We start from the raw sequence: 22,735 nt of genomic DNA on the forward strand, positions 1-22,735 counted from the left end.
AAATTATACAATGCTGATGAAAGAAATCAAGGATCTAAATATATGGAGAAACATATGTCAGGGATTGCCACAATCATTTCTCCCCAAATTGATATACAAGTTTAATACAATTCCTATCAAAATTACACAAGTTTTTAAGATATAAACAAGATTATTCTAAAATTTATATGCAAAGGCTAAGGACCTAGAAATCTAAAACAATTTTCAAAAAAAAGAATAAAGTGAGAAGAATCAGTCTACCCAATTTCAAGACTTATATTGCTGCTATATCAAGACTGTATGGTATTGGCAGAGGGAAAGACACATAGATCAATGGAACAGAACAGAAATCCCATAAATAGATGCACACAAATACGCCCAACTGATGTTTGACATAGATGTGAAAGCAATTCAGTGGAGGAAAGATAGCCTTTACAAAAAATGGTGTTGAGCAATTAGACATCCATAGGCAAAAATTGAACCTGACTTAAGACTCACACCTTATACAAGAATTAACCCAAAATGATTCATGGACTTAAATGTAAAGCATAAAGCTATAAAACTTTTTGAAAACACATAGGAGTTTTCAGGATCTAGGAGTAGGCAAAGAATTCTTAGACTTGACAACAAAAGTACAATCCATAAAAGGAAAAATTGATATGCTGGACTTGATCAAAATTTAAAACTGTTTTTCTGGCAAAGATCCTATTAAGATGATAAAAGACAAGCTATAGACTTGGAGAAAAAAAATTGCAAACCACATGACCAACAAAAGAACTAGTGTCTAGAATAGAAAATAAGCTGTCAAAACTCAATGTAGGGAGGCAGGGCAAGATGGCAGCATAGGGAGGTGTGGAATTTAGTTAGTCCCCTAGAGCAACTAGTAAATGGCCAGGAATTAACAAGAAAATAGTCTGAAACAACTGATGGGGGGACATCTGTGACTGAACACACATCATACACCAGTGTGGAATGTGTGGAACGGCTGAGCTCACAGCACAGAACTGTAAGTAAAGCTCCCCAAGCTGTGGCGTTGGTGCCCCTCCCCCACCAGCATGGCAGGCTGAGTTGGAAGACTTCACTGTGGGAAAAAGAAGCAGTACCTGCCAGGAGCAAGGGAAGGTAGCTCAACCAAGCTCCAATTGCAGTTTTAATTAACAAATTTGGAATACAGACCACATGCTATGAGCACAGAGAAACCTGGAGCAAGCAGGAAAGGAACTTAGAGCTTTCTCCTAGCAGAGAGGAGGCAGGGCTGATGGGGAAAAAAATACATAAATAAATAAAAACAGAGGCTTTTGGAGGCCACCAAGCTCAGAATACTGGAAAAGGGCCATGTCCGAAGAAAAGGGACTCACAGAACAAGGTACCAACTCCAGTTCTTGCCTGGTGAACTGGATGGCTTGTGACTGGCTCTGAAAAGGGGACTTCTTTTTTCCTTTTTTCCCCTCTCATTCTAAGTAGCTCATTAGAGAAAGCCTCAGGCATTTTCAACTCTCAGCACTGACTCAGGGAAGTGTGGTTTTAAGATAGTCAGAGAGTCAAAGGAAAAACTCAAGTGTAGAAGATAATTCCCTAAAGGACTTATCTTCCCCAAGAAAAGGGGGTGGGGGGCAGCTCAAGTGGCAGCTTTCCCTCAGAGAACTCAGACCCCAGGGCCTGGGGGTGGGGAGACAAAACGAGCTTAAGTTTGGTTTCTGACACCCTCAGTTCCTGGCCAGAACAGGGTCCACTAAGAATTAAATGCAACACACTTCTTTATGCCACTGGGGCACTGTGGACTGACAAGCACCACCTGCTGGGCAGGATAGGAAAAGCAGAGTCTAGAGGCCTTACAGGAAATCCGACAATCTGGTAGGTTTCACCCTCAGGGAAACCTGATACCGAATATAACCTCCTCCTAAGACCTGGGCCCATCTGGCCTGGGAAAATCTGATCCGGGTAATCAAGGAAACCAGATGCCTAGGCAACACAAAATTATGAATCACACTAGGAAGAACAAAGATACGGCCCAGACAAAGGAATAAACTTACACTTCAAAGTAGATACAGGAGTTGAAAGAACTAATTAAAAGATCTTTAAACAAATTTGCTAAATCAATTCAAAAATCAAATCAACAAGTTGAGGGAAGATATGGCAAAACAGATGAAGGATACAAAGAAGACATTGGGCAAACATAAGTAAGAACATGAAAATTTGAAAAAAACAATTGGCAAAACTTATGGGAATGAAAGGCACAATACAAAAGATGAAAAACACAATGGAGACATACAACAGCAGATTTGAAGGGGCAGAACAAAGGATTCAGGAACTAGGGGAAGGACATCTGAAATCCTACACACAAAAGAATAGATAGGGAAAAGAATGGAAAAATATGAGCAGGGTCTCAGGGAATTGAATGATAACATGAAGCAAATGAATATACATGTCATGGGTGTTCCAGAAGAAGAGAAGGGAAAAGGGGCAGAATCAATAATGGAGGAAATAATCACTGAAAATTTCCCATCTCTTATGAAAGATATAAAATTACAGATCTAAGAAGCGCAGCGTATGCCAAACAGCATAGATCCAAGTAGATGACTACAAGACACTTAATAATCAGACAATGTCAAAAACAAAGCATTCTGAAGGCAGCAAGAGAAAAGCGATCCATCACATGCAAAGGAAGCTCAATAAGACTATGTGTGGATTTCTCAGTAGAAATCATGGAGGTGAGAAGGCAGTGGTATGATATATTTAAGAGACTGAAAGAGAAAAACTGCCAACCAAGAATTGTAGATCTGGAAAAATTGTCCTCCAGAAATGAGGGAGAGTTTAAAATATTTTCAGAAAAAAAGACATTGAGACAGTTTGTGAACAAGAAACCTGCTCTATAAGAAATACTAAAGGGAGCACCACAGGCTTTAGGAAAAGACAGGAGAGAGAAGTTTGGAGAAGAGTATAGAAATGAAGACTATCAATAAGGGTAAAAGGACAGAGAGGGAAAAATAAAAATAAAGTAAGATAGACATATAAAATCCAAAAGACAGAATGGTAGACAGTAGACATTACCTTGAGTAAAAGTAGCCAGAAACAAAAAGATAGATACTGTATGGTCTCACTAATATGTACTAAAAATGATGAGTGAAACTTGAGAGTTAAGAACACAGGTTATCAAGAGATAGAAAGAGGTTAGAGATTGGGCATTTGATGCTGAAGGAGTAGAGAAGGTTCAACAGGATTGATTGTATGGATCCAGAAATGGAATGGATAGCATAATAGTGTGTGATAGTACTCTGAACAAAGATGAGTGTGAGTACAGTTGAAAGAGGAAGGCTAAAGGCATGTATAACACCAGAAGGAAAGATAGAAGATGAAGACTGAATTGTATAACTTAGTGAAACTTAGAGAGGTTGTGATGGTGATTAAATGTACAAATATAAGAATGTTTCTAAATGAGGGAGAACAAAGGAATGTCAACATTTACAAGCTGTTAAAAATTGGGTGGTATAAAGGAAAAATATGATCAATGCAAACTAGAGTCTATAGTTAAAGGTAACATTGTAAGATGGTTCCACTAACTGTGACAAAGGCAATATACAGAAGCTAAATATCTATAAGAGGGGAACATAAGGGAGTGATATGGAATTCTCCATGGTGGTGGTGTTGTTCGACCTTTACATTGTATTTTATGTTTATTTTACTTCTATCTGTGTGTTTATTCTTCATTTTTTTCTCCTTTTCCTCTTTCTTTGGAGAAGAAATGGAAATGTCTTCATATAGACTGTGGTGGTGAATACATAATTACGTGATTATACTGGGAATCATTGATTGCTTACTTAAGGTGGATTGTATGTCATATGAATAAAACTGTTTAAAAAATAAACAGATGGATACAAGTGCTGGAGAAAATGTGGAGAGAGGGATGTACCTATTCCCTGTTGGTAGGGAGGTAGAATGGCACAGCCCACCTGGAGGGCAGTGTGGTGTTTCCACAGGAAGCTAACACTAAGGGGTTGCCATGTGGTCCTGCAACCCCATTATTGGGTATATACTTGGAAGAACTGAGAGCAGAGACTTGAGTGGACATTGCACACTTATGTTTATGGTGACAGTGTTCACGATTTGCAATGGATGGAGGTGGCCTAAGGGTACATCGACTGATAGACAGAATGGTGAACTGTGGTGTATGCATACAATGGAATACTAAGAAGCGGCAAGAAGAAATGAAGTTGTGAGGTGTGCAACTAGGTGAATAGACCTTGAGGACAGTATGTAGAGTGAAATAAGCCAGAATTGAAAAGATAAACATTAAAATGCCAAACTAATATGAACTAGCTATAATGTGCAAACTCTGAAAGTTGAATCTGAGAGCATAGGTTATCAGGGGAAGGCTTATGGTAAAGGTCCTAGATTGTAAGCTCTTAACAGCAGTCACATCTATTCATGAGTTGTAATGGTTCTCTCTAAATTCTGAGATGCTGAGCTGGTCGGTCCCTGTAACTTTGGGTATCTATGTGACACCTGAAACTCAGAGCCAGAGTTCAGCAGACATAAATGTCAGCATTACCCCATAGAGCAAATGCTAAAGAAGCTGAAAAAGAGATCAGATGTCAATTAGAGATATGAATGAAATAGACTTGATTAGAACTAAGATAAACCAAACTAAAGGTAAAAGGATGATATTGGCTATGTTTTAAAAGCCTCAGCTTCTGTGTGAGACCAAAAGAACAGATGTTTATTTGATACAAAGTCTATATTTTCTGTAGCATGGTGTTTAAGTTAACTTGAATGGTCAGTTTATTCAAACACCATAATTACATGGAACCTTGAATAGCGGGTGAGATTGGTTGGTTGTACAGGTTAGCGTGAAACCCCGAAACATCCCAGAGTAATCTGGGCAAGACTGAGAAGTATTTCTGGGGCTCCCTTGGGGGCCTGGGGAGAGGTGTGGAGGTGTTGAACTTCCCCACCTGGGGAGTTCCTGGTGTTCTTGCAGGCACTGGGGACTGCCATTGTGGTGGGCTGGGTCCTCGATCTTGGTGCTTGCCCTTTTGGGGCTTGTTGCTGTGGGGGATAGGCGGGGCCTGCTTGTGGTTGTGCCTGTGAGTCATCCCCAGAGAACCTCTTTTGTTGCTCAGGTGTGGTCTGTCTCTAAGCCCACTTGGCAGGTGGGCTCAGTGCCCTCCCCACTATGTGGGGCATGACTCCCAGGGGTATAGATATCCCTGGTGGCATGGGACGTGTCTCCTGGGGATGGGCCTGGACCCCGCATTGTGGGATTGAGGGAGCCTTCCTGACCAAAAAGAGGAAGACAAATTAGACAAGATAAGGTTTCAGTGGTTGAGAGATTTCAAATGGAGTTGAGGGGTCATTCTGGGGGTTATTCTTGTGCATTATGTGGATGTCCCTTTTTGGTTTTTGATATGCTGAGGTGACTAGAGGGGAGTGCCTGGGGCTGTTGAACTGTGGTCTAGTATTCTTGATTCTTGAAGTCGGTCATGTGGCTGTATGGCTTATATGGTGTTACTGTTTGTGGGGACTTGTGGCTTGTACTCCCTTTGTCTGGTGTGTGGACAGATGAGTGGAAAAAAGGAGGACAAAAAGTAAATGAATAATATGGGGGAAAAGTAATGTGGATGTTTTGGGTGCTCTTTTTTGCTTTTGTTTTTGTTTTTGTTCTTGTTTTTGGTTTTGTTTTTCAGAGCGGTAAGGGTATTTGGGAGGTTGATTGTGGTGATGAATGCACAGCAGTATGTTGGTGCTGTGGATGGTCAATTGTGCACTTTGGATGGTTGTGTGTGTGTGTGTGTGAATATATCTCAATAGAATTGCATTCAAAATAAAAACTCAACATAAAAAAACCCAACAATTCAATTAGAAAATAGTCAGTGTCACAAACAGACATTTCAATGAAAAGAATATATAGATGCCAAATTAGTACATGAAAAGATGTTCGACATTATTCGTCATTAGGGAAATAGAAATTAGAACCACAATGAGATATTTCTACATAGCTATCAGAATGACTGAAATAAAAAATAGTGACAACACCAATTGCTGATGAGGATGAGGAGAAACTGGATCATCATATATTGCTGTTGGGAATGTAAAATGGGACAGAGACTCTTTTAAAAATACATTTAACTGTCATACAGCCCAGCAATTGCACTGCTGAGCTTTTATCCCAGAAAAATGAACACTTATGTTTACATAAAAACCTGCAAATGAATGTTTATAGCAGCTCTATTCATAATCACCAAACACTAAAAACAGCCAGATGCCCTTCAGTGGGTGAATGGTTAAAGAAACTGGTACATTCATACCATGAGTAAAAAAGCAATAAAAAGGAACACACTATTGACATATGCAACAACCTGGATGAATCTCCAGGAATTATACTGAATGAAAAAATCCAATCCCAAAAGGTTATATACTGCATGCTTCCACTTATAGAATGTTGAAATGACATTATGGAAATAGAGAATAGATCAATGGTTGCCACAGGTCTAGGAGGGGGTGGGGCAGGAGGGAAGTGGTTGAGGGATCCTTGTGGTGTTGAAAATGTTCTGTACCTTGACTGTATCAATGCCAGTACATTGGTTGTGACTTTTGAGTTTTGCAAGATGTCACCATTGGAGAAAACTGGGTAAAGGGTACCCGGTTCTCTCTTATTTATTACAATTGCATACGAGTCTACAATTATCTCAAAATTAGAAAGTTCAATTTTTAAAAAAAGTGCAATCTCACTATATCACCTCTCTTCAGTAACTTCACCATTGTTTGTAAGATAAAACCAAATACTTAACAGGGCTTAAATTAGAGCATGTATGGTATAGCTCAGTGCCTCCCAGCACCAGCAACCTGTTAGAATCATTTGTGGAGCTCAGTCAAAAAAAAAAAAAAAAAAAAAAAGAGGCCTGAGCCCCACTCTAAATCAATTCAATCAGAATCTCTGGGGGTAACTATGCATTCTTGAGTTTATTTGATTAAATTCCGTCTTACCACCAAGCTGTAAGCTATATGAGGGCAAGAACCTTGACTGTTTTTGCTTTCCATTGTACCTCCAGCACCTAAAACAGTATCTGCCACCCAGGAGGTGCTCAATAAGTATTTGTGAAATGAATGAATATATGAATGAATGAAGTATTCATACTCCCCTCTCTCGCTGCCTCCCTGAACCCATGAGTTGAGAGATTAAAGGAATAAGGTCCCTTCCTTTGTCTCACCTTCATCTCTGCAGGGCTCTATTACAAAAGAGTTGGTGGGGATCACAGCATTGCTCCAAGTGAGATCTAACCCATAAGTATAAAATCTGGAAATGATGACAGTGCCTCCTTCTTCACACTCAATCAACAAGTATAATGAGAGTGAAACAAGCTGAGAAGGAGGCTGAAATGACACATAATCTTACTCATGCAGAAATAATAGAAAATGTTTAATGCAGCTAAAAAATTTAAACCACTGACAAAGAAATGATAAAAGATTTTATGGAGGTAGAAAAGCTAGAGGAAAAGAGGCTTCTAGCCTTTGACCTAGTAATCACAACTGCAGAAAGTCTTTTGTGGTGCTGAGCAAGCCAGATTGGCTCACTTGATGTTAATGAGCAAGTAAAATGATGCCAAGAAAAGCTGAATTCAACAAATTCCACAGTATTTTGGGGGCTTACGGTGATTCTGCCCTATTGCCAGACCCCCACCCCACCCCGCATCTATATCAACATTTACAGTGTGGGCACAATAATTATTGTTTTAAATAATTACCTTGTGTTGGGGATTGAATCATGTCTCTGACAAAGGCATGTTCTGGTCCCAATCTCTGACTCTGTAGGTGTGAACCCATTTGTAAACAGGACCTTTGAAAATGTTATTAGTTTAGGTGTGTCCAACCCGAATGCAAATGGACCTTAATCTGACATAGCTGAAGTCCTTATAAGCAAAGAAAATTGGAGATAGAAAAAGAAGCCATGGGGAGCAACTAGAAGCTGGAAGTCAATGGAACCCAGAAGAGAAAGGAGAAGTTGATGCCACGTGCATTGCCACGTAACAGAAAAGCCAAGGATCTAGGATCACCAGCAGCCAGCCCCAGAATGCCATAGTCTTCAGGGAGAAACTTTATCTTGCTGATGCCTCGATTTTGGAATTTTCCCAGCCAGAAAACTGTGAGCCAGTAAATTAACATCATTTAAGCCAACCCATTGTATGGTATTTGTTTTAGCAGTCGGGAAACTAAAACACCTTGAGATAGTGCAGGTTCTGGAATTTTATAACAACAGTATAAGTATATGAATTTATTCACAAATCAACAGACACCAGCTAGCAGGAAATACAACTTTATTTTCAGTAACTCCACTTAATCTCCATTTCTACAAATCACCATTAACCCCTTTCCCTCCCACATTCTACCTAGCTGTTGGGGAAAATTTTTATTTTTATTTTTGGTGCGGGAGGGGGAATGTTTTTTCATTTCTCTCTGGAATTGTTAAGGGTTTCAAAAGGTAAAGCACTGTGTTTGTGTGTGTGTGTTTGGGGTGGGGTAGGAGGTTGGGGGTGGCGGGTGCGCTGATCCTTGAGTCCCCTGTCCACATGCACAGGGGAAGGTCAGCAAGGCCCTTTATGTCTAGCGGCTCCAGCTGTTTTCACCTATGCTTGAGATTTGGGAATCTTTATTAGACCACTTATATTCACATCTGCCAGCTGTCCTCAGCAGTCCTTCCTTTTCTGTACTTGCTTTCTCCCTAACAGCTGTGCTGGGAAGCGGTGCAGCACCCTTTCCTTTCCCTCCCCTCCTCCTCCCACCCTAACAATCTCTTTCTGGTTGTAGTGAAGAGAAACTCCATTCTGCTCCCCGTTTCTTGCTTAGACACTTTTCTCAGTCTATTGAGGCTCAAACTTTTGGAAACAAAAGTCAGTAAGGCTAGCAGCCCCTTTCTGCCCTCCCCAGGGGCTGTGAATGCAGGACAAACCATCTGATTGAATGGCAGAGGGGTTAAGAGAGAGGAAAAAGAAGGAAAGGGGGATATATAGTGATGAAAAATAATAGATTATCTCAAAATATTATCTTGAAACAATAGCAAACATTTATTATATGCATATGTTGCATGCTAGGTGCTACCCTAAGTGCTTTATATGATTATCAAGTAATCCTCAAAACCCAGAAAGAAGTTACTATTATTATTCACATTTTATAAATGAGGAAACTGTGGCTTCAGGAGCTTTAGTTACTTGAACAATGCCACACAGCTAGTAAGAAGCAGAGTTAGAACTTTAACTCAGCTTTTGTTTTCAAAACACTGCAGGAAAAGAAAAGTATGTTTAGGATATTTTATGTTGATAGGTAAGTGTATGAATCCATTTTATAATTTTTTTTTAAACCATGGGGATTGAAATAAGAAAGAATATTGGACTTAACCAGTGACTTCAGTCAATAGAAACATTCAGTGAACCAAGACTCCATGAGGGTTTTCTGGTCTGTCTGCTTTGTCTTCCAGCTATGGTGGCGTCTCCTTCTGTTAGCCCCTGCTCTGTTCCTGTCTCTGGTTTCCTGAGTCTGGTTCTCACTGCACCCTTACCCCTGTAGTCTGCCTCTTGATCCTTCTCAGTATTGTTGCTAGGCCTGCTCTGGTTTCTGGCTTTTGGTTCATAATATACTTCACTGAATGCATTTCTGTTTCAATCTTGCAGTTGTTCCTAAGGGCCAACCCAACAGACCTTAGCTAGGATCATGCCAATTGCCCATATGGGTTCCTTCATTTTTACCAGCATGGTTTTCCTGGGAAGATTTCCAATGTCATTTCCTAGTTCCTGGATGGCCCTGCATGACCACTCCTCCAAGGTCACTTGGTGAGTGTTTAAACCCTTGGGTCTCAGCTGTGCCATGGGAGTGGACCCAACATCCCATGTTGCAACAGGTAACTTAAGCTTCTATGTTAGAAAGTCGAGGGCTTTTCCATTTAATGGTAGAACTTGTAGAGAGTCAGGCAGTCAAGCAGGGCAGCCCCATCACAGTAAGGGTTTTTAGCCCACAGGGAAACCTGTAACACCCATCCTGAGATCAAGGGCTTAAAATGATTGGTTGCTAGATGGGGCATGAAAAAAAAAAAGTCTTGTTAACCTAGTAACAGCCTCAGGAATAATTGAGTAGAATACGATTACTACCATGGTCTTTAAAACTACCACTTCCAAAGCCATTGAGGTAGTTTAGACAGACTGGTCACTAAGATATACACTGAAAACAAGAAAAAATGTGTGTGTGTGTGTGTGTGTGTGTGTGTGTGTGTGTGTAGCATACAAAAAGTGAGGGAATAAAAAGAAAAAAATTTAAGGAGTTATTATACAAAGACCAAATCTGTATACTTTAAATTCTTAAATTTACTGAGTCATGTCTTTCTAAATTTCTACCACATCTTTCCCTCCTCATTCCCATTGTCACTTTCTTGGTGAAAGGCTCATTCATGTCAAGTTGTAATTATTGCTGTTTTATCAATCTCTCTTCCTTTTTTACCTATATGTGTCTCTTGATCATTCCCAAAACCTTGTGAAGAGTTGGTATCATCCTTAGTGTAGAACTGAGAAAATAAAGCCCCAAGAAGTTAATAAACTTCTGGGGTCTTCTGGTGGTTTGTAGTTGAATGTGCCCTACTGGTTGCTAGGATGCACCCCTAGAGTTTCTGATTCAGTAGGTCTGGGAAGGGGCCCAAGAATCTGCTTTTCTAACAAGTTCTGAAGTGATATGCTATCCTGCATCTGAGGACCAGACTTGGAGAATCGGGAAAGTGAGCTGGGCAAAATTAAGTTAGCCTGAGCTTCAGTTCCCCCCTCTTCCTGCCCATGAGGCTGAAGTGGTTTGCATCTGGGTTTCCTCCATGTCTTTCCCCAGCACTGACTCACCCAACAGGAATACTTGAACAATGTAATTTGTTGTATAAATGCTAAATAGCCTGTGAGCACCAAAAGTGTTTTGAAATAAATAAGGCAATGAACCCCATCAGGGTTTGAATGGATTTTAAGGAGCTTATTACAATTTTCAGCAGGAAAATGAACATTTTTTCAAAGGAAATTTACCTTACTCAAATTTAGTTGTGCTATTTATTCTATAAGCCTTTCATTTCTTTTTTCTTTTTTAGTCTTTGCAATAATTCCTCTTTATTATGTTTATGAAGTCAAGTTATAAAGTTCGTGGAGCCAGCACTCAAGAGATAAGAATAAAAACTTTGGGTTTATTAAGATAGGGTTGCCAGACTTAGCAAATAAAATTATAGGACATGTAAATTTGAATTTCAGATAAATGACAAATAATTTTTTAGTGTAAGTAAATATTGGGATGGATGACATATGCACCTGCTGTGGAGAAATGGAGCTTACCCTGTTCATTTCTATTTCATGGAGTGTTCCAGTTTGCTAATGCTGCTGTTTTGCAAAACACCGGAAATGGATTGGCTTTTATAAAGGGAGTTTATTTGGTTACAAAGTTACAGTCTTAAGACCATAAAATGTCCCAGGTAAGGCATCAACAATAGGGTACCTTCACTGGAGAAAGGCCATTGGCCTCCGGAAAACCTTTGTTAGCACGTGGCTGGCATCTGCTTGCTCTCAGGTTGCGTTTCAAAATGGCGTTCTCCAAAATGTCAGTGTCAGTTTCCAATGGCCATCTTCAAAATGTGTCTATCAGCTGCAGCTAGCAGTGAGTTCCTTCTGTCTGAGCTCTTATAGGGCTCCAGTGAACTAATCAAGGCCCATGCTGAATGGGCAAGGCCACACCTCCATGGAAATGATCTTATCAGAGTTATCACCTACAGTTTGGTGGGTCACATCTATATGGAAACAACCTAATCCAAAGGTTCCAACCTAATGAACACTAATATGTCTGCCCCCACAAGATTGCATTAAAGAATATGGCTTTTTCTGGGGGACATAATATATACAAACCGGTACATGGAGCGACATAGAAGTATCCCATCTTGTGCCCTGTCCATTGAAGGCTTAGGAAACATTGGCTGAATTGATGCAATATGGGTACCTAAGATATTAATATGTGAAAGTACCAAGTAACTGCAAAGAAAAAGGCTTGACTAACTCAAGATCCCAGTTTGTTTTGATTCAATTACTCTACTTTGGTTATTATCTAAATGAGCAGTTCTCAAAAGAGGGCGACTCCCCACCCCTCTCCCCCCAGGCATTTGACAGTGGTGGCATCAGTTGTCATAACTAGGGCAGTGTTACTGGCATCTAGTTGGTTGAAGCCAGAGATGCGGTTAAACCTATAGTACACAGCACAGCTCCCAAAATTTGGCTCCAAATGTCCACAGTACTGAGGTTGAGAAACCCTGGTCTAGGTTGTAGCGCACAGAATTTAACAAATCTTTTATCAAATTATTCCAGGCATGTCCTGAAATGTGTTAGTATCACATTCTTCCAGGTATAATGAAGGGGGAGGGACTGACTCCTATTTGCTGGTACTATAAAGCCACTAGTGGCAGAATCTCGATATGCTCCTTCAAAAGCTTACAAAACAAGAGGTGCTGTGGACGTTCTGGAAAAAGTGTCGGTCTTCAATTGCTGCTTATCTCCCTGTAGCATGGCCTAGATTTGAAACCTTTGACAAGTTCAGGCAGAAACTGTGAAATCAGGTGGTCACACTGTGTAAATCTTTTGGTGTGGGGGACCTAATTTTTGTCCTGACCCTCCAGTTAGTTCTGGCCATCTAGGACTTGTTTGCAAATGGCAGTTGGAGGAGACTCTGACCCAACATACGTTTATTATTTTGTGAACAGCTGTTGTTTTAATACTTGTACTTGGAAGGGAGCTGATGCTAAATACAACAATAAACATTCATAATACATTAGCAGTACCTCATGTTTTCATTATTTTTACTTCTAATTATCTATAAAGTATTTTATATGCATATATTCATTTAAAATTCCTAATTAATTCCCGTGGAAGCAAAGAGGGGGTGGGAAATATTATTCCCATTTTAAGAGGTGAAAATTAAGCCTTGCCTGGAGTTACATACACACTGAAGAGCCAGGAGTAAATTGCAAGGCTTGACAATAGTGCCCTTTCTGCCAGCAGTGCAGCGTTCCTGCTGATGGGATTGATTCATCAGACCCGGTTTGTTAATTGCCTAATTTGAAAATCTTTTTAAAATATACACAGCAGATTGTGAAGGGTGGTAGCTAATTAGAGAAGAAGGACAACACTGCAAGGCCATTTCCGTTCCCAGTGATTTAACCTTTTAAAACAAAATCTCAGAAGTAGAAAAGTAAAACGTAGAAAATAAAATTATAAATTACAGTTCAATAAATATTTAACATGAGCTCACTTTGTACTGAGTCCTGTGCTACTTACTCTGGAAGATAAAATATAAATTTGTATCTGTTATATATTATTTAATGTAGTAGGAAAGTCAACTTACAGAAAGGAAACATTCAGAGAACCATACAAGACAAAATGTAATATAAACAAGTGATAAAAAGGGTGTATAGGAGGCTTCTGGGTCCTGAAAGGCAGAGAAGCTTTTATGGAAAATGTGGAATTGGAGGTGGGCCTTGAAATACAAGTAAGATTGGTTCAAGTGGACAGTGGGAATCTAGGGAAATAGGATTCAACAAAACAAAAGGGTTAATGAGTATGGGTGGGGTCATTTTGCTGCACTCTGGAACAGATATAAACTTGGAAGCCTTCAAGGGGTCATTTCCTGCTATGTGAACTGAAAGCAGAAAAAACCAGACTGCAAGGGGAGAGAAGAAACAGAAGTGCAGAGGAGACAGAAACTTCCCGAGTTCCTCTCAGTATTCAGTTCCTGGTTTCGATTTCTTCCTCAGCCTCAACTGCATCCCTGTCCTACCATAGCATCTTTAGGCAAATTCCAGTTGTTTGCTGACCAATAGGAGACCCAGAGCTGTTTACTGAAGCCAGGAATCCCAGCCAGGGGCACAGGAAGGATGAAGCGGGGAGGGGTGGGGGAGGGGGGTGTTGGCTGTTACCAGGGGCAAATACCTGGAAAGAGCCTTATTGTTTGCAGCTGGCTTTTCTGGTCAGCCTAGTTTCGGAATCCAAGTTGTGGATGTGGATGTGGTTGCGGGTTGGCCATCAGGGGGCCCAAGTGGCCTTCCTCCTGTTGCCAGGCTCTGTGGCTCCAGATTCTTCCACAGAGACAAACCTTACCCTAGCCATCTAATTTAACAAGCTTGAAGGCCCGACATTTCCATTCACATATTCATTTTAGATTTGAAAGTTTTGGAAAACCTGTTTCCTCTAATGGTCAAAGTATTACGATATATGTTCCCATGTATCCAGATAGACCACCAGAAGCCTCCTTGCTCCCCTGAGCACATTTTGATCTTTGTGGTTTGGTGAGTGATGGCTGCTGCTTAGAGGTCAACAGGATAAAACCATAGTGTTTAAATCATTAGTTATTTGGCATAAAGCTAGAAGAGTCATTCATCTAGAACTAAACCATCTACTTGAGAATAGCCGACTGGGCAAGTGAATTGTTTTTTTTTTGTTGTTTGTTTTTTTGTTTTTTTTTTGTTTTTTTGCTTGGTAGAGGTTTCTTTTCTCCCTCAATCTCTCCCTCTCTCTCTCTCTCTCATTGGTTGTCAAATGATCCATTATTGAAATACTTTCCTTTGTAGTTCTTAACTAGCTGGGCAGTCCACTGCACCGCTGTTGATGTCATCTATGATGTCCTGATGGTGATGGCCATCAACACTGCAGGCCTCAGAGTGGATAGTTCCCAGAACTGGTTCCAGAGTCTGGATAACAAGCTGTGTGACATCTGACATGCAGTGCGACATCTGTTGGGCAATGTTGACACTCATCGAAAGTGATATTTCTACTGTGCTTAAGGTTTTCCTACTTCTGTCTCTGGATGGTTCTTTAAGGGCTTTGATGATCAGGGCTAAGGCAGAGGTACCACCTCAATCTGGGCCTGCCTGTTCTGATTGGTCAGTTTCACTGTAATCCTTGGAGCCTCACCCCAACCCAGTCACCAGTTGCTTTGCAATGTCATCACCATCTTTTTTTTTTGGAGACAGCCCCAGGGAGCCTGGCTGGTGGGGATGAACCCGGAGGGAAGAAAGTTGCACCTTGGCCTCCTCCAAGTCAAAAGCCCAAAGTTCTGAGTAGTATTTTTACATGATATTTTAAAGACAGATTGTGGCTTGGAAGTGATTTGTTTTTTTCTTAGTTGTCTTTACAATGTAAATTATGATACTCTATGTTCTTGAGAATCTTGAAGTTTTCCAATGAAGCATTATGATGCATATTAACATTTTGGTTAAATATGCACTGGTAAAATTCTATAAGGTAGGGTAGAGTGGTAGGGATAATTATTTTTATTAAAAAAGTTTGTTTTTTGTTTATAGAGATAATGATTTAAGGACCATAACTAAATTTAATTTCAAGGAGAACCAATTCTTAGTGTTACTTATAATTGCTTCACCCAGATTTTAACCACCCTTGCTGTTTTTGTGATTTTGTTTTAGATTTTTTTGTTTATATATAGCTCTTTCTCTCTGACTTATTTTATTAAATTGGAATTAAAGTTGTTAAAATAAAATGGCCACTGAGAAGCATAGGAAAAGATGCATAACATCATTAGTCACTATGAAAACACAAATCAAAACCACAGATACTTTACACCCACTAAAAATAGCTGTTTTTTAAAAAAGTGGAAAATAACAAGAGTTGGTCAGAGTGGGAGAAATAGGAACCTCGTACACTGCTGCTGGGGATGTAAAATGGCACAGATGCTGTGGGAAACAGTTTGGTGATTCCTCAAAAAGTTAAACAATTACTATATGACCCAGCAATCACACGCCTACATGTATATGCAACCGAGATGAAAAAAGGAACTTGGAACAGATACTTGCATACCAATGTTTGTAGCAGCTTTGCTTATAATAGTCAGAAGGTGGAAACAACCCATCTGTCCATTGACAGATGACTCGATAAACACAATGGAATATTATTCGGCCATAAAAAGGAATAAAGTTCTGATACACACCACAACATGGATGAACCTTGAAAACAATATTCTGAGTGAAAAGAGCCAGATTCAAAAGGACAAATATTGTATGATTCCACTTCCATGGAAAGATCTAGAATGAGCAACATTCACAGAAATAGAAAGCAGATTAGAGTTTCCCAGGGACCTGGGAGTAGGTGGGAATGGGGAGTTTATTGCTTAATGTGTAGATGCAATGTTTGGTGTGTGGATAAATTTTGGCAATGAATGTAATTAATACCACTGGATTGTATACTCTAAAATGGTTAAAACTGGAAGTTCTGTGTTACATATGTTACCACAATAAAAAAAAAAAAAAATTAAACGATCACTTGCATTGGGAGTTACTGGGAGTGGCCCCTTTCCAAAAAAGGGCAGGTTCTTTTTAGAAGTTAAAAATTGGCCAGTGAGGATTACAGCCCAGAAAGGGGAGCATTCCTGATCAGTTGCAATTTGAGCAACATATAACAAGCTGATCCCAGTCCAGCAGGAATACCCTATTAAAAATGGAATGGTATATTCTACTAACCAATGTATATCTGTTCCCTGCTTTGAAAGACCCTCCTATGTAATGAAAAACTTAAGTGTCAACCAATCATTGTAATGTCCCACCTAAGATCCCCTAATTGCCTCGATATGCCTCTGTAATCCCCTGATCATTTGAAGACCTTACTCCCCAGCTTTGAGATCTTCCTCCTCCAGCAATTTCTCTTTCAATAAACCTGCAGCTTTGATAATACTGACAACTTTGTTTCTTTTGACAAAGTGGAAATAGTTTTATCCCATGCTTTTTTCCAGGTTATATTATATACAATCCTGAAAGTAATTACGTCCTGAAAACACAATTTTAAAAGCTTTTTATTATGAAAAATTCCAAACATATAGAAAATTAGAAAACATTACAATGAGCACTAGGCACACACCACTTAGATTCAAGAAATGTTACTATTTTGCAAAATTTAGTTCATCTTTATATTTGGAGGAGAGGGGGCATTTTAAAGTAAAGACTCCTTGACACAAATCTGCCCCAGGTGCTTACTTGGCCCTTATTTCAGGAAGTCCAAAGCTTAGAGGACATTCTGCATAAATAGCACTCTAGAGAAATCAGCCACTCCCTAGTTTGAAAAAAACTGCATCAGAAGAAAGCAGCCTTATCTTTCACCTCCTAGTGCAAACGGTAGAAATTACCCAGGAGGGCTATGAGTCACAGAGCATTGCCCTCAGTAGATATTCAAAATACGTGGTTGAACTGAATTTCAGTTATTTTAAAAAGGCATACTTGTCAAATGCCTTCAATCTTTGATGTTGTAGGGGTAAAGGAGGGGAACCCAGAGAGGAGGGCATCATAAAGCGCCCACACTGGTGCAGACTGCTTGGGTCTGAATCCTGATCCCTCACTGTGTTTTGCTACGTAAATTCTCCATCCTTCATTTATAAAATGAGGTTGCTGTAAAGATTAGTTGAAAGAAATAAGTCGACCGTCAAAATCACCTGAAGCTTGTTAATCACGGATTGCAGGACCTCACCCGTGGAGTCAGATTCTGTAGGTCTGGAGAGTGGGGGTGGGGGCGAGACAATTTGCGTTTCTAACAAATTCTCAGGTGATGGTGACGCGGCTGGTCCAGGGAACCAGGAACACCCAAGAGGCCCCTGGCGGGAGCTCATCAGTGTTCACTATCAACATTCTCACCATCCAAACTGCCCACCAGCAGGGGTCGCGGGGTATAGATAGCACCGCACCGAAGAGCCAAACTCCAGACGTCCCTGCCAGGTTAGAACAGGAAAGCAGCTGGGGTGTCGCTGCCTTACGGAAGGGAGCCCCTCTTTCCAATTTCCGCCTCTGGGGAAAAGCAGACGCCATCTGCCACTCGGCCCCAGCAGGATGTCTGCCCTCTCGGTTTCGCAAGCCGTTTTATCCCTTGCCCTGGTTGTAACCCGTTCTCCGAACCAGTCGAGGGTCAATGTAGCGCTCCCGGCGCCCTAAGGCTGGGCAGAGGCAGGTGCGGAGCCGTGGTTGGAACCTGGAGGGAGGGCGTGGCGAGGACGGAGGACGCTCGGCTCCCACCCCGCAGGACCCCGGCTCCGCCCGGGTCGCCAGCAGCTCGATGGCTGGGCGGAAGATGGCTGCCCGGAGAGCCGCGGACAGTCACGTGTCACGCCGCCACCACCGCGCGCCCCCTTCCCCGCTCGCCGAATCCCACACCCCGCGGGAGGCACGGCCCCGGGCCGCCTCCCCACTAGCGGAGAGCCGCGTGGTTAGGCCACGGAGTGAAAGCGCCGCGGCGAAAGGCCTGCTACCCACGCCGTCCACCCCTCACCCGGACCCAGACCAAAGCCTTCAGGTGACTACTACCCGGTCCGACTACTGGGCATGCGCAGTGGTTCCGGCGGCGCTCAGCCATTCTCCGGGTTTTCGCTCAGCTTGGATGGGCGGGCTGGAGGTGGGGCCGGCACAGGGCGGGGCAGGGCGGCCCTGTTGCCTGAGTTTCAGACGCGTCGATTACAGTGCTTCGCCTCCTACCCCGTGCGCTGGCTGACTTTGCGGGGGTCGCGGAGCGGGCGGCGTAATTCTTTTGTCGGGGCGGGGGGGTGGGTTAAAGATAGAATCTGTGGACGTTAGTTTGAAAATGGGCCAGAGTCCGAGACCCGCCTTTTAATGAATGATCAATCAGGAGTTAATCACAAATATCTCAACTCTTAAGATCGGTGAGGAATAGTGTCTTCGGATAGCTCACAGACTCGTGTCCCCGAGCCCGGCCTCCCAGAAGCCAGAGATGAGTTCCCTCTTCTGACCAGTACCAGCCCTTCAACGTTCCAGCTCTGTCCTCGGGTAAAACCGCCTCCCAGCCGGCTTCACTAAGTGGCTCCCTATAAACGAGCTAGGAGGAAAAAGTGCCCGTCTCCCCATCTTCCCATTAGTTGAAAGTAAAATTAAAGGGGTCAACTCCTAGTTGCTCCTGGGATGCCAGTCGGACCGAGGTCCCGCTCGGTTCCAGGAGGAGCCCTTCGCGGACTCCGCCAGTCCCAGCCGCTCCCCTCCCTCGCCTCGGCCGCCGCGAACACCCGGAGGAGCGGATTCATCGCGCAGGAAGACGGGCTCGCTCGGTCCGCGAACTGGGCATGCTCCGCAGCCTGCGAGGTTCGCTGTAGCAAGTCGGAAGCGTTCGTACCAGCGAGGCGGCGGCGGCGGCAGCGACAGCGGCAGGGGCGGGCAGGAAGGGAGCGGGAAGGGCTGGCCAGGGAAGGTTGCACTCTCCCCGCTCCCTGCGACCGGCGGGGGAGCGCGATCAGGGTGCGGAGCCTCGACACTGCACCGCCCTGGATTTCATTCCGCGGCGGGGGGCTCGGCCAGCGGAATTTCGGCGGCGGCCGCGCCTCCGTTGCAAGTGAGTCGCGGAGCGGGAGAGAGGGAGCTGATCCCGCGGTTGCGGGGGGTAGCGCGAGGACCTGCTTCGCCGGCCGCGCCTAATGCGGGGTGCGGCGTGCTGGCAGCCCTGGGGCGAGGGGGCGTGAGGGGAGCCCATACGGAGCCGCGCGCGCACCTGGCGGGCGCTCCCCCAGCGTCGCCGTTCCCGGGGATTGGGCATGGGGGGCGGCCCGACGGCCGAAATCAGGGCTAGGAGGGGGCGGGTCGCCCGCGGGCCTCCCCCGCCAAGTAGGGGCGGGGAGAAGGGCGGGGGCGTTATTGGGCACCTTTTCAGAGGTGCTGCTTGCTGGCCGGAAGGCTGCATGGTGTCGGATTGGGGCGAGAGTCGGGCGGACGGTGGCCGGGCGGGGGAACCCGGCGGCGAGGAGCCTTTGGGCAGTTGCCCGGAGGGTTCAGGAGGCCAGCAGGGGCCGACGCCAAAGCACAGCCCCCATCTCCACGGCCCGGGCGGCGGCGTGTCAGTTGCTGTCTCGGGGCCAGATTGCCCCAGGACTTGGGGATACCTCCGCTACGGCCCCTTGATGCCCCCCGACCACATAACAGGTGGAATTCCCCTCAATCCCGGGAGAAGCGAGTTCCTCCTCCCCAGGTCGCGTAATAGCCCTCAGGCTGTGGGGGTGCCCTGAGACCTTGCGAGGCCGCCCCCACCGGGAGGGGGTGTTTAGGGGCAAGGCCTGCAGGGGCCATCCGCGCAGCTTGGGACCGGGCAGCCTCTCCAGGATGCGATTCTCCTTGTGGGTGATGAATCTGCGATCCCGAGGCGACTTGTCAAGGGCAGAACAGTGACAGCAGCGGATCTGCCACCGTCTTCCCTCAAACTGGGACTTGGCGCTTCCTCCGGCGGGCTGATTAAAGTGCCCTAATCCAGCTAACGGATTCAGGCTAGCCCGTTCTGGTTAATGCTTGTTCGCCTGTGGCAGGTCGCCCGTTAAAATCGGGTTGAAGGTAGCCATGAATGGATGGAATGAAGAGAATCCAGGCAGGTCCTTCTCAGATGTTTCTTCTCGCCTTCAAACTGTAAAGACTTGAGCCATACGCGCTTGTGAAAGCAAGAGTGAAGGTTCCTTTCTGAAAGGGAAGTTTATTTTCTATGTTATGGCGCCTGTCTAATGTTTTAGCTCCCTTGAACATTTATCTTCCTGGACCTTTCGAGCTGTTTAGACAGGTAATTTTGCTTTCGGGTTTGGGGGTGTTTCTGGTTGGCTGCCTAGATGTGGAAGTGGTGACTGCCTGTCATGGTGTGCTGTGCTGTCTCCACGCTTCCTGGCACTTTGATTAAACATTCAGAGGGCCACGGAATGAGCAGAGAGGAGCGGGACCGGTGACGTAGGAACAAAGTTGCCTGGACGTAAGGGGTTGGCGGCTGTTTAGGGCTGGGCTGGGTGTTTCATTGGTCGCGCGGTGTAAGATGTCAACGGGAGAAGCCGGGCGGGGGATGGGTGCCTGTCTGGTCAGTGCTCCAAGGGAAGCCCGGGGATGTTTGGTGATTCAGCAGGTGGCAGTCTTCCAGCTCTGAAGCCCTGCCTTGGCGGAGCAAGCAAGGAGCAGCAGCCATTGCCTGCTGTTGGAGGCGCCAGCTTTGGGGGAACCTCCAGGAGCTGCCTGCTGCCTACAGCAGCACATTTTCCTTATCTTGCTTTCTATTAAGGTCTGCCGGGGGCACTCCTGTGAGTTTCTTCCCTGCTTGCATCAAACTATGTAGAATGTTTCTGGGTCTCCAGCTCTGTGACCTACTGTGCAGCAGGAGGTGGCAGCTGCCACCACACACAGTTTAAGAGGTTATTCTGCAGACAGTGATAGATGGATATGTAAAGCAGTGAAATAGCCTTTTCCTTCCACCCATTTCTGCTTGAGCAGCCAGACAGTTAAATTTTTAGTAAAATAGTAAGATGTATTTCTGCAGCTCTTTAGTGCTGATAATGAGCTATTTCAAATATCCTAAACATTTTTTTTAAAAAGGAAATTAACTCAAGGGAATTAAGGGGCACAGTAATTAAAACAATACCTTCTTTATCTGAAGATTCCTAGCATATTGCTCAGTGCTTATCTTGTAGTAGATACTCGATACATACTTTTGCATCTAAAATTAAAAAAAATTTTGATAACGGAAAAGCTTATCAGTATTCACTGTGTACCTTATTCATTTTTTTTTAGTCTAAATGGGGTTCTTCCCTCAGTGTCAGTAGTATAAAATATACACATCAATGCCATTTTCTGATATGACACTTAAAGAACTTTGTATGTTTTCATAAGTCATAATTGTTTATGTTGGTTATAGACATTGAATTTTAGCTGGCAAAGTCAACCCTTTTACTTTTTTTTCCTGGTAAATCTCTAAATTTTCAACTTATGTCAGATTTTCCAGTAGATGTGCTTTGCTAATATCTCTCAGGAAAATCTGAAGGACTTTTTTTTCTTTTAACTAAAAAGTGCTACTGCTATACATCAACTATGATTTAATTTACAGAACTGCATTTCACACAGAACATTTCAAGAAAACTGTAGAATTCCCAGCCTTTATCATCCAATAAAAAATGCTGCTATAGAAAATACAAAATACTGTTTTAGGAATAAAAATCCTGGATTGTTTACGCATAGGGAAACATGCCTCAGTCTTTGAGGGAGGTGTGAGTATGCTGCCAGCTCACTGGTCTGCACTAGACCCTCACTATTCTCCTTCCAGTGATGTAGCCGCTGTGTCTTCCCCTAAAGACGTGTTTTCCTGACCTGGGCTTGCTTATTTAAAGCTGCTTAGAAGGATCTGTTGCATTTTTCTCCCATAATTCACTCACTGATGATTTTTATTTTCTGATTGTCCCACATCCACTTTCCCATTGCTTTGTATGGCAAACTATTCAGCATCTCTGCCCTTGTGGGGGCGCTACAGATTGCCGATTGCTCCTTTCTTTGCCTTTTTTGGACGACAGCTATAGCCACAGCATTCTCTTCTGGAAGAATTTATGGCATACCTAGTCTTAAAGATTTTGACTAGGAGCAGAGCCTGACAGTCTACGTTTTAGCAAGCTGGCCTGGGAAACTTTGAGAACCACTTCTCTAAGGGTATATACCCAGAAGTGGGATGGCTAGGTTGTAGCGTAGAAGCACATCTGATTTTGTGAAATACTGGCAGATTACTCTCCAGAGTTGCTGACGGGGTATACTTTCCCGTAACAGAGCTTGAAGATTTCTGATTCCCCACATCCTAGCCGATGTTTAGTATTACCACCTTTCTAATGAGTAGATAATATAAACTGGTATCTCATTGTTTTAATGAGAATTTGTGTGATTTCTTACTGAATTTGGGCATCTTTTAATATATTTGTTAGCTATTTGTTTGACTAG

At 43.3% G+C, this 22,735-nt stretch overlaps 1 protein-coding gene across 10 annotated transcripts in view; it reads left to right on the forward strand.

Moving 5' to 3' along the window:
- The first annotated feature begins 18,576 nt into the window (after nt 1-18,576).
- Nucleotides 18,577-22,735, forward strand: part of SGMS1 (sphingomyelin synthase 1) — a 361,911-nt gene continuing 357,752 nt past the window's right edge. For 8 of the 10 annotated variants that reach the window (XM_037804106.1, XM_037804103.1, XM_037804105.1 and 5 more), the window contains exon 1: nt 19,115-19,352. The gene's annotated coding sequence lies outside the window, so the exon portion shown is untranslated. Of the gene's footprint in view, nt 18,797-19,114; nt 19,353-19,717; nt 20,559-22,735 lie in introns of those variants that run through there. The other 2 variants (XM_037804108.1, XM_037804107.1) reach the window with 2 other exon arrangements.

This window comes from Choloepus didactylus, chromosome 15 (genome assembly GCF_015220235.1).
Source record: "Choloepus didactylus isolate mChoDid1 chromosome 15, mChoDid1.pri, whole genome shotgun sequence".
In the NCBI taxonomy this organism is placed as follows: Eukaryota; Metazoa; Chordata; class Mammalia; order Pilosa; family Megalonychidae; genus Choloepus; species Choloepus didactylus.